Genomic DNA, 12,583 nt, shown 5'->3' on the forward strand with positions numbered 1-12,583 from the left:
ATTCATTGATATATTCTATTTTTAGTACATTTAGTACACAATTTTCCTCAGTGATTTTCAATATTTATTATTAAAGTAGGGAAAACCTTTTAATACTCTTATATTTGACTTTTATCCAACCATCTTAATATTTTTTTATTATTTAATACTCTCGTGAGCTATAAGCAAAAATAATTTTCTATGTTTTTCAGTTATTAATTTCTCTGTCTTCTTGTATGTATTAAAATCTTCAATATTATATTAAATAATAGTAGTATTATGGACATTTCTCTACATTATCTGATTTATTAAAATGAACTAACTTTATCAACATTTAGAGTAATATTTGCTTAAGGTTTGCAGTAATTGATCTTATTTAAATGTTAAAGCAATTTACTTAGTAATTGATCTTATTTAAATGTTAAAGCAATTTATTTATAACCATAATTTATTTAGAATTTTCAGAAAAAAAGACTGCTAATATTAACTGATGCCTTTCCATAAAAAGATATTAACCTTTTTTTTCAAATTTTAAAAAGTTTTTCAATATGCTATTAGATCTGGATGGCTTTTTCCTTCACAAATCTTATATGCTAGGGCCTTTCTAGGTTTATCTGGTAGAGCAGGGAAATAAGTGGGTAAAGACTCGTGTGAGAAAGGCAGGGACAACACTGACACTAAAGTTAACTCCGCAATAAGGGATATACCTTTAACTTGCTGGTCTGTCTGATACTTCTCTAAATCTGAACATTCACATTAAGACAGACTAGGAGGAAGGATTGGCCATCCACTTCTGAAATAGCAGGCCTGTGAAAACCCTATGTACAACAGAACACATTTAGATAACAGAAAAGGCAAAGGAGGTTGAGTTTTCAAGTATGGAAATACAAAGGAAGAGGAACAGGTGATTCAGTGACTGGGATAATTGGGATGGGAGTGGCAGAGACAGTGCGATTGGCACAGGACAGAGCGGAGTTTAGGGCTGTTGTGCATAAGGTCGCTATGAGTCGCAAGCGACTCGACGGCACATAACAACAACAACAACATTAGGAAATAGACACCTATCTAGCTTCTACGTAGACTCAGCTATTAAAAAAAAATTCAAATTTGTTTTGTCAATAAAATCCTATATATGTGTATATTTTGCTAAAATTCTTGAAAGTGGTTGAATTTATAATAATAAACTTTACATACATAGCTCTTAAGAATAGAAACTTAATCCTGCTCTATTTTTTTTTTCAAGGAGGAAGGTTCATCTTGTTCTCTGGGACATAACTTTCTAATAAATCTATCTTTACTTTTACTTTGACTTCTGCCTTCTCACTTTCTTTTTCCTTGGTGCTGCATTCTAACAAGAAAATCAGGCCTACACTTTAATTCTGTACACAGTAAAGCCTGCCCTCCCAAGAAATCTTAAAATTGCTGTACTTTGGACTGCTTTGATACAACCCCTCGTCTCGTCTCTTCCACTTGGCACAATTCCTCTGTGTGAGAAGAGTGTGAACTAGTGCATTGGCCATATAGTAGTAATTAGATGTAGTTGTTCAGCCTTCTGATCCACATGCCAGTCTTCTGTTAACAAAATATTATTTCTTGTCCCTTACATTTGGACTTAGCTATGCAGTTTGTTTTTGGCCAATGTAGCAAATTTCTACATAAAGATCCAAAAATACCTGGAATGACTCTTCAGCCAATAGGGTAAAGTTTCATGGAGACTGAAAATTCTTGGTCTAAATGGCTGACAAAGCTAACATGTGAGAAGTGACAGTAGACCTTCACAGTCTAGTGTTCTCTGGCTGTTGCTTGCTCTTTTGAGTCTCTGACAAGATGTTAAAGACTATACTGTCCAGTCACAAAGAATGAGAGACAAGGGAACAGATACTAAAGATGATCTTAGCTTTCCTGGGGCAGAATACCAATTCAGATGTTTCTACAAAGAGCTACAACCCTGGACATGCTCACTGCATAATATATGCTAAGAAATTTGGAAGACAGCTATCTGGCCAACTGACAGAAAAAAAAAAGAAAAAGATCCATAGTTGTTCCCATTCTCAACAAATTTGATCCAACAGAATGTGGAAATTATTGAACAATATCATTAATATTATATGCAATTAAAATATTGCTGAAGATTACTAAAAGCAACTGAATAGTACATCAAAAGGAACAACTAGAAATTCAAGCTGGATTCAGAAGAGTGTGGTACAAAGGATATCACTGATTATGGCAGTTGGATCCTGGCTGAAAACAGAGAATATTATGTAGATGTGTGCATGTACTTTATGGACTCTGGAAAGGCATTTAACTATGTAGAGCTTAACAAAGTATGACTAACATTGAGAAGAATATGAATCCTGGAACTCTTAATTTGTGTTCATGTGAAACCTATGGACAGAACAAGAAACTGTTGTCTGAGTAGAACAACAGAACACTGTAAAGTTAAAATTGGGAAAGATGTGCATCAGGGTTGTATCTTTTCTCCATGTCTACTCAATCTACATGTTCTGCAAATAATTCTAGAAAATACATTAAATGAAAAAGTATGTAGCACCAGGATTGGAAAAAAACTCATCAACAACTTGTTGTTGCTGTGTACCGTCAAGTCAGCACTGACCCATAGCTGATCCTTGAGTGAGTTTTCAGAGACAGTTAATTTCATGGGAGGAGATTGCCTATCCTTCTCCCACGGAGCTCCTGGTGGCCTCAGACTGTGTACTTTTGGGATTGCAGTGCAGCTTATTGCCACTAGGCCACTGGAGCTCCTCATCAACAACCTACAAAAACAAAACCAAAAAAACCTTACTAATGAAAATTCATTATATATTTCATCTAAGAAAATAACTATTCCTCTAATATTAGGGAGCTCGGGTAGCTTAGGTAAGAAGCTGTACTGCACTCCCAAAGGTACGTGATTCAAGGTCACCACTTGCTCTGTGGAAGAAGGATGGGCCATTAACTGCCTCTGATAACTCACTGGAGGTCGAGCTATGGATCAGTTCTGACTCCATGGTGGTGGTGGTGGTGGTGGTGGTTGTTGTTTTTGTTGTTGTTATGTGCTATCAAGTCACTTGGGATTCATAGCAACCCTATGTACAATAGCTCTAAACTCTGCTCTGTCCTGTGCCAATCGCATTGCCTCTGACAAACTCATCCCGATTACCCCAGTCACCGAAAAAATCCATCTCCCAGAGGACCTTCCCCTCCTGTGCCTGTCCTCCACCCTCCCAAGCATGATGTCCTTCTCCAAGGACTGGTCTCTCCTTACATCATGACCAAAGTATGTCAGACGAAGCCTCAGAATTCTTGCCTCCAAGGAGCAGCCCGGTTTAACCCTCTACAGGATGAATCTCTTAATTCCTTAGCAGTCCATGGCACCTTCAGCACTCTTCTCCAACACCAAAGACTCTACGGTACACAACAATATTATCTATAGATTCATTCTTTTAGCATATGTAGTACATAGAGGATTGTGCTCATAGGTCAAAAGTGACTCTTCTCTGATAGGTCGAATCCAACAGATGCTCAGTGAAAGGAAGAATAAGTTCTTCCTATGCAATTTAGAGCTTCAAAGTCCAACCAAATGACAGGGAGTAAGTGGTTTTGGGGTAGGTTTTAAAAAGAATATTATCTATGCAGAACTTAAAAGCATCTTAAAAGCAAGTAATTTTGAAAAAAAGTTATTAAGGTATACTTTATATATCATAGATTTATTTTAGGTATACACTTTAACATTCTTCAGTAAACTTAGAGCCAGAAGTCTATTTTAAAGTATTCCCATCATCATTGTACGCATTGAAAATTTAACACCTCACCCTTCCTTAATGGCAGAAACCACTAACATAATTTCTATCATAAAATGCTTGCCTCTTCTAGGATTTCAACATAAGCAGAATCCTGACTAGTTTTATTACTTTAGGAGTTTCACTTATTCTGTAGTTTTTGTTAGGTGTCATCAAGTCTAGTGTTACTCATAGTGACCCTATGAACAATGTATCTGAACCCTCTATGTTGTTGTTATTATATGCAATCGACTTAATTATGACTTATAAAGATCCTATGAACAATAGATCTGAACCTTGCCCTATCCAGGGGCAATCTGACAGTATCAAACATACCTGCCTTCCCTACCTCAGTCACTATGTTAATCAATGATATCTTAGGTCTTCTCATGTGCTGACCTTCAACCCTTCCACACATGATGTCCTTCTTCCAGGACTGGTCCCTCCAGATAATAAACCCTAAGTATATTAAAAGAGCTTCACAATCTATATTTCCATGGAGCAAGATGGTCTACTCTTTCCACAATAGACCTGTTTGTTCTCTTGACATTCCATGGTATGTTTAATACTCTTCTCCAGCCTACAACTCAAAAGCATAATTTTTTCTTCTGTTACCTTTCATCTAACTTTCTGATGTATAACAAATAAATACAAAGACCACAGCCTGTATCAAGGACACGTTAGTCTCCAGACTGACGTTGTTGTTTAGCAATCTGGAGAGGTCCTTAACAGCAGATTTCCCCAAAGAAACTCATCTTTTGATTTCCTGACATCTAGACACAAGAGTATTGATTATAGATGCAAGAAAGTTGAAATTGTTAACTATCTCATTCTTTTTTCCATCTATTATATGATGCTGCTAATTGGCCTGGTGGTAAGAATGCTTGTCTTCCTGATATAACCCATATTGAAGACTACATACAGCCCCTGGCCTTCTGCAGCAAAGGCCTCAGGTCCTTCTCAGTTTCAGCAAGCAAGGCTATGTCATCATCATAATGCAGATAACCCTCCAATCCTGATGCCACATTCCTCTTCATAAAGTCCAGTTTCCAAAACAACCTATTCCATAGATATAGGTTGAAAAGGTATGGGTAAAGAACATATCTTTAATGTATTTCTTTCTTGATTTTGATCCATACAGTCAAATGCCTTTGCATAGTCAATAAAACACAAATAGACATTCTTCTGGTGCTCTTCAATTTCTGCCAGGATGTGCCTGACAATGGCAATGATGTCCCTAGTGTCACGGCCTCTTCTAAATCCAGCTTGTATTTCTCACAGTTCTCGATGTACTATTTTGATCATTTTAAGCAAGATATGATATTAGTGACATGATTTGATATTTTCCACATTCTGTTTGGTCACATTTTTTTCTGGGGGCGGGGGAGGGATAGGAATTAATATGAATCTCTTCTAGTCAAATGGCCAGGTAGCTAGCTGCCTTCAGAATTTTGGGTATAACTTGGTGAGCATATCCGAGGCTGCATTTGTTTGGTATATTCCATCAATTCTTGGAGTCTTTTTTTTTTTTTGCTAATTCCTTCATAGTAGCTTGAACTTCTTCCTTCATCACCATTGCCTCTTGACCAAATGTTGTTTTCTAATTATTCTGTGTCAGCCAGTTCTTTCTGGGGTAGTGACTATGAACTCTTTCCATCTTCTTTGATGCTTACTGGATCATTCAATACGCAGAACAGAAACTAAATTATAAACTTCTAAATAACTCATGAGTAAAGAAGAAACAAAAAAAGTAGTTAAATAATATTTTAATGGGTTAAAATACAAAACTTGGCAGATCAAAATCTATCATATTTTCCTCAAACATTAGGTAAAAAAGTTAAGGGCAAATTCTCTGAGTAAGAAAAGAGAAAAGTGACTTTTACATGACTGTAAACTCCAAAGATACTTAAATAACTAATAGACTATTATGAATATTATTCCAAAAGAGTTTAAAACTTAAATAATATCAACAAATTTGTTCAAAGACATAAACTATTGAAGCTCATATAAGGTAGTACGTAAGTGGATTCCATGTACAGTTCTATATCTAATAAAGGAAGTAAGTTTGTAGTAAAAATTATTTTCAAGAAAAAATTCTTGACTCAGATGATTTCCCTGAAATAATTCAATAATAATTTTGGATAAGAAATAATTACAAATGAACTTGAATAAGTTGATTATGGTTGTTGTTAGATACCATTGAGTTATTTTTATATAATGGCTCTAGGATAACAGATCAAAACCTTTTATCATCCTGCTCCATCCTCACAATCTTTGCCATCCTCAAGCCTCTTTTTGCAGTCCCCAGGTCAATCCTTCTCATTAAGGAGTTTCCTTTTTTTTTTGCTTACCAACATGACGATTTTTTCTAAGGAATGACTTTTCCTGACAAGCTGCCCAAAGTATGTGAGATGAAGTTTCACCGTCTTTGCCTCTAAGGAGCACACTGTTTCCCCAAAAAGGGTTTTTTGTTCTTCTGGCAGTCCATGAAATATTCAAAACTCTTCACCATACCACCTTTCAAAGGCATCATTTCTTCTTTGGTGTTCCTTATTCATTGGCCAATTTGCATTTGCATAGAAAAGAATTGAAAAATATACTTCATGAAGCCAGAACTACTGTCAGGACCTATTATAAAAAATAATTCCACGAAATAAAACTATATATCATTATTTCTTATGTACATAAGTATAAAATATCTTAAAGAAATTTGAGCAAATATATTATAACAATACTTGAAAAAATAATGCAAGATTATCAGTAGCTATTATTTTAGAAATGATAATTTGGCTTAATGTTTAAAAATAAATAATTCCCTAGTGTATGTGGGAGTTGTGTTGTGTTGTGGCCATCTCTGGAGAAAGGCGACTCTGCCTCCAGGAGCCAGGGAAGCCAAGCTTGGCCTTGGATTGAAGGCAGCAGGTGCTTCAAGCCCAAAAGGAGAAGAGGAGGGAGGTTTGTTGTTATGTGCCATCAAGTCGCTTGTGACTCATAGCGAGACTATGTACAACAGCCCTAAACCCTGCTCTGTCTTGTGCTAATCTCATTGCCTCCGACACACCCATACCGATTACCCCAGTCACTGAATCAATCCACCTCATAGAGGGTCTTCCCCTCCTGCGCTGTCCCTCCACTCTGCCCAGGATGATGTCCCTCTCCAAAGACCTGTCTCTCCTTACAACATGTCCAAAGTATGTCAGGCGAAGCCCCAGAATCCTTGCCTCCAAGGAGCAGCCTGGTTTAACCCTCTCTAGGATGAATCTATTTGTTTTCTGGGCAGTCCATGGTACATTCAGTACTCTTCTCCAGCACCACAGCTCAAAAGCATCGACTCTCCTTCTGTCCTCCCTAGTCATTGTCCAACTCTCTGATGCATAACAAGTGATTGCAAAAACCATGGCCTGTATCAGGCACACCTTAGTCTCCAGAGAGACACCGTTGCTCTTGAGTACTTTATAGAGGTCCCTAACCGCAGACTTTCCCATCGCAATATGTTTTTTTATTTCCTGGCTACTGGTGCCAAGAGTGTTGACTGTGGAGCCGAGCAAACTGAAGCTGTGAACAATCTCAATCTCTTCACCATCCATCCTGATGCTACCGATTGGTCCAGTGGTGAGAATTTATGTCTTCTGGACATTGAGCCTCAGTCCATATTGAAGGCTGCAGTCCTTGACCCTCTGTAGTAAGTGCATGAGGTCCTCCTCAGTTTCAGCGAGCAGGGTTGTGTCATCTGCATAACGCAGATTGTTGATAGATCGTCCACCAATCCTAACGCCACGCTTCTCCTCATAGAGCCCAGCCTCTCAGATAATCTGCTCTGCATACATGTTGAAAAGGTATGGAGACAGGAAACCTCCCTGGTGTATGGCCATAATCGCCTAGGTTTGCTCCACCCAGGGTGGCTGTGATCCTTTGACCAGAGAGGATGGTGCTGTGTATGTGGGAGTTATGTTGTGTTGTGGCGGTCTCTGGAGAAAAGCGACTCTGCCTCCAGGAGCCAGGGAAGCCACGCTTGGCCTTGGGTTGAAGGTGAGGCTGAACACTGTGACACGGATGTGTCAAATGCGTTAATGGTTGGCTACCCAAATGCAGACTGAGAGTAGAGTGGAGCTCTCTGATTAAACAAGCGTGGAAGGAGGAGTGGCATCCACTTCCATAATAGCTTGCCTCCAAAAACCCTATTAACTTGGAGAGAGGATGAAAGGCACCCAAGCGTCAAGGACTCTCCTTCATAGGGTCGCAATGAGACGCCTGCGACTCGACGGCACTTAACAACAACAACCACAACATTCTTTACGTTTAGGTCATGCAGTGGCTTCATTCTGAAGACTACAGTATGGAAGATGGGGACAAGGTAACCCTAGAGTGCAAAGATAATACAAACACCACTTTATCTAAGTGAGCAAAGTCAACATCAATAATTAAAATCATATGGATAAAATCAGTGGTTTAAATGGTGAAACAAATAGTTTATCTCTGATCTTTTACTCTAAAACCTCTATAATTGCAATCTAATCATGAAAAAAAAAACCAAAAAACAAATAACAACAACAACAAAAAAACAGAAAAAAAAACAAACAACAAAAAGCACTAGACAAATTCAGTAGAAAGTATCTCACAAAATGCCTGCCTAGTATTCCTCAAGGTAGCAGAAGTGGCATCCACTTCCTAAACAACATGCCTCCAGAAACTCTACCAACTTTGATAAATGTCAATAGTTATAGAAAGGCTTCAGGCCTTTTGTTAATAGGTTCACTATGAGTAGACTTTACTCGAAGAAAATCAACAACAAGAAGTATTCCTCAAACTTTTGAAGTCATCAAGAAGCAAATGAAGTATGAGAAATTATCACAGCCAAGAGGGGTCTAAATCAATAAGACAAAAAAGTGTTATGGTTCAGGATGGAATTCTGGAGCATAAAATGGCATTAAGTAACAAAAACAAAAAGCAGACTAATGACAGCAAAGGTTAAGCAAAGTTCTGTTCCTTTCTTTCTTTAATTTGGTTTTGTGTTGTGCCATATTTTAATCTTCTAAAGTGCTTTTGTTATGTCCATCTTTATTTTTTGGATAGGTAGTTTTCTAGCTTTCCAGCACTTAAATTTTACTGGATATAGTACTTATTCTTCCTGGATTTTATTTTGATTATTGAGTTAATTTTTCTCTATTGTTCACAGGGTTAGGTTATTATGGCTATTTATACTGTGAGTGGTTAAATGTTCCTTGAAGATCAAGTTTTATAGAAATGATGTTATTTGCAGAATAGCATTTCAAAGCGGGATCCTGAACTGGTTCTAACATAAGGGATAATCTGTTACGTTACTCTTTCAGAGTTTAGAGATATCTTTGATACTTATCGTTTTCAAGTATACTCATAGAAGTTCAGTGGTGACTGTCTTGAAAAAAGTCCGTACAGTTATGAATTAAATCTTCTAACCCCACTATGCTATCTTCAGGTTCTTAACTCTGAGACTTGATGGTGTTTTTCCCTCTCATAAGAACCACTAGGAAAGATGCCCTTTCTTAAGTTTCTGCCAAATTCTCAGAAGAACAAATGTCTCACCAGATTCTTATATCAGCATGGCTACCCAACTGTTTGGTGTTGGAGCATTTGAGTCAAAAGAAGAGATAACTGAAATAGTGTCAAAAATCTCTCTGGTGTTTGAATGTCAAAAGGGATGTGTTTTCAAAGAAATACCATAGTCATGCTTGTGAGGTCTCTAAATGCTTTGCCAGCTTCTGACAGTGTGGTTCAGATGACAGACAGAACCATGCTGTCGATGTATCTGTAAAACTTTTCATTAGAGCTTTATTTTAAAAAGTAATTGGTTCTTTTAATCTATAATGTAACATGAACTCAAAGGCTGTCAGCAATTAAAATTAAGCCTTATTTGTATTTTAATATAGTGCTATGTTCTCATGTAATTGAGTAGGGATCAATGCCAGTTGTGTGATGGACAGTAAGCTTATCCAATATGACGGAGATAGATTTCTAAGAAGACAGACTCCGCTGTTTTTGTGTACTAAGGGGATGAGTAGACCATATCACCAGCATTTAATTAATCTGTAGGTAATTATTCATGTGAAGAACACAAGTTCTTAGAGAAACAGAAAAGGGGACAGACCAGTACAATTATTATTTGTCTAAATACACCATTTGGAAGAAAATCATAATTAGTTTCTCATTAAATGTGCATGAGATAACTTTCAAAAAATTTAAAAAGCAAGTAGAAGTTAAAGGAATGTTTAAATGAACAGAAAGTTTGGAAGTCTGTTGACATTATGTTGTTGTTATTATGTGCTGTTGTGACTCATAGAGACCCTATGTAAAACAGCCATAAAACTTGTGCCATCATATGGTCTGACACACCTATCCCCACTACCGCAGTGACTGAAAAAATCCATCTTATCAAAGGTTGTCTCTCTTGTGTTGTCCTCCTCCCTCCCAAGCATGGTTTCACTCTCCTAGGACTTGGTCCCTACTTGCAACATGCCCAAAGTATGTCAGAAAAAGCTTCAGAATCCTTGCCTCGAAGGAGCAGGCTGGTTTCACCCTCTCTAGAATAAACCTATTTATTCTCTTAGCAGTCCATGGTATATTCAATACTCTTCTTCAGCAACACAACTCAAAGGCATCAATTCTCCTCTTTTTTTTATCAATTCTCCTCTTATCATCCCTATCATTGTCCAGCTTTCTGATGCATAGCAAGTAATAGCAAAGACAGTGGCCTGGATAAGGGGCACCTTAGTCTCCAGACTGATTATCATTGCTCTTCAGTACTCTGGAGAGGCCCCTGACAGCAGATGCAATTTGTCTTTTAATTTCCTGGGTGCTGATACTAAGATTATTGATTATGGAGCCAAGCAAACTGAAACTATTAACAATCTCAGTCTCATCACCATCTATCAGGAAGCTGCCAATTGGCCCAGTGGTGAGGATATTTGTTGATATTATTTTATTATTATTAATCAGCTTAAGTGTAACTGCTTATGATTAAAGTGAAAAGCTAATCAGAACTACCAGAAGTCAAGACTGGGTTTAGAAGGGGTTGTGGTACTAGAGATATTGTAGCTGATGTTAGATGGATCTTAGCTGAAAGCAGAGAATACAAGAGGAATGTCTATCTATGTTTCATTAACTATGCAGAGGCATTTGACTGTGTGGATCATAACAAACTGTGGCTGACTCAGAAGAAAGGGAATCCCAGAACACTTGATCATGCTAATGCGAAACCTCTACTTGGACCAGGAGGCAGTCGTCAGAACAGAGCAAGGGGACACTGTATGGTTCAAATTTGGGAAGGGCGTACGCTAGGGATGCATCCTATCTCCATAACTTTTGAACCTATATGCAGAACAGATTATCCGGGAGGCTGGGCTCTATGAGGAGAAATGTGGGTCAGGATTGGTGGACGATTCATCAACAATCTGCGTTATGCAGATGACACAACCCTGCTTGCTGAAACTGAAGAGGACCTGAAGCACCTGCTGCAGAGGGTCAAGGACTGCAGCCTCCAATATGGATTGAGGCTCAATGTCAAGAAGACAAAAATTCTCACTAGTAGACCAATTGGCAGCGTCAGGATGGATGGCGAAGAGATTGAGATTGTATAAAGCTTTAGTTTGCTTGCCTCCACAGTCAACACTCTTGGCACCAGTAGCCAGGAAATTAAAAGGCGCATTGCCATGGGAAAGTCTGCTGTAAGGAACCTCTCCAAAGTACTGAAGAGCAATGGTGTCTCTCTGGAGACTAAGGTGCATTTGATACAGGCCATGGTCTTCGCAATCACTTGCTATGCGTCAGAGAGTTGCACAATGACTAAAGAGGATAGAAGGAGAATTGATGGCTTTGAGCTGTGGTGCTGGAGAAGATTATTGAGAGTACCATAGACTGCTAGGAAAACAAACAGATTCATCCTGGAAAGGGTCAAACCGTGCTGCTCCTTGGAGGCAAGGATTCTGAGGCTCCGTCTAACATACTTTGCACATGTTGTAAGGAGAGACCGGTCCTTGGAGAGGGACATCATGCTTGGGAGGGTGGAGGGACGACGCAGGAGGGGAAGGCCCTCTATGAGGTGGATTGATTCAGTGACTGGGATAATCGGGATGGGAGTGTCGGAGACAGTGCGGTTGGCACAGGACAGAGCGGAGTTTAGGGCTGTTGTACATAGGGTTGCTATGAGTCGCAGGCGATTCGACGGCACATAACAACAACAACCACAACAATCAGAACTTTAAGATGGAAGCCACTTAACATGCACAGTTTCATGTATTACAGCCTGCAAATCCACTAAGAAATAAAAGTTAAATATGTGTGGCTCTAATTGTGTGTTACATTTTATGGTTCATATCGATGATTTCAGTCCACATGAGCTCAGTACCAGTGTTTAATATTAGTTTAACAATATGTGTCCACAACAATACTTCACTTGGATTCTTGCTGCTAAATCAAAGCTATTAAAAAAAAATGTGCTCCTACCAGCGTTAGTGGAGACAAAATCAGTATGGCTTGTAAAATGTAAGAAAACATGCAAGTATGTGTTCTGTAATGAAAAAAGTTGGCAAGATTTTATTTTACAGAGTATTTTTCCAAAAGACGGATTGAAAACTTTGAATGACAAGATGGATTACTTTTTTATCTCAATTTTGGCTTGAATTAACATCTACTTCTTACTAGGACAAGTTTAATTTATTTCTCATAACTGATAATTTTCTAACATTTAAGGTTTAAATTCTTGGGCTTTCTGCTTTGGACCAAAAAGACATGGGACTTATTTGTTCTTCTAAATTACTTCAATCGTTTTTTTCTTTTGTGTGTGTGTGTGT

This window comes from Elephantulus edwardii, unplaced genomic scaffold (assembly GCF_000299155.1).
Source record: "Elephantulus edwardii isolate Elephantulus edwardi_28Jun2011 unplaced genomic scaffold, EleEdw1.0 scaffold00033, whole genome shotgun sequence".
In the NCBI taxonomy this organism is placed as follows: domain Eukaryota; kingdom Metazoa; phylum Chordata; class Mammalia; order Macroscelidea; family Macroscelididae; genus Elephantulus; species Elephantulus edwardii.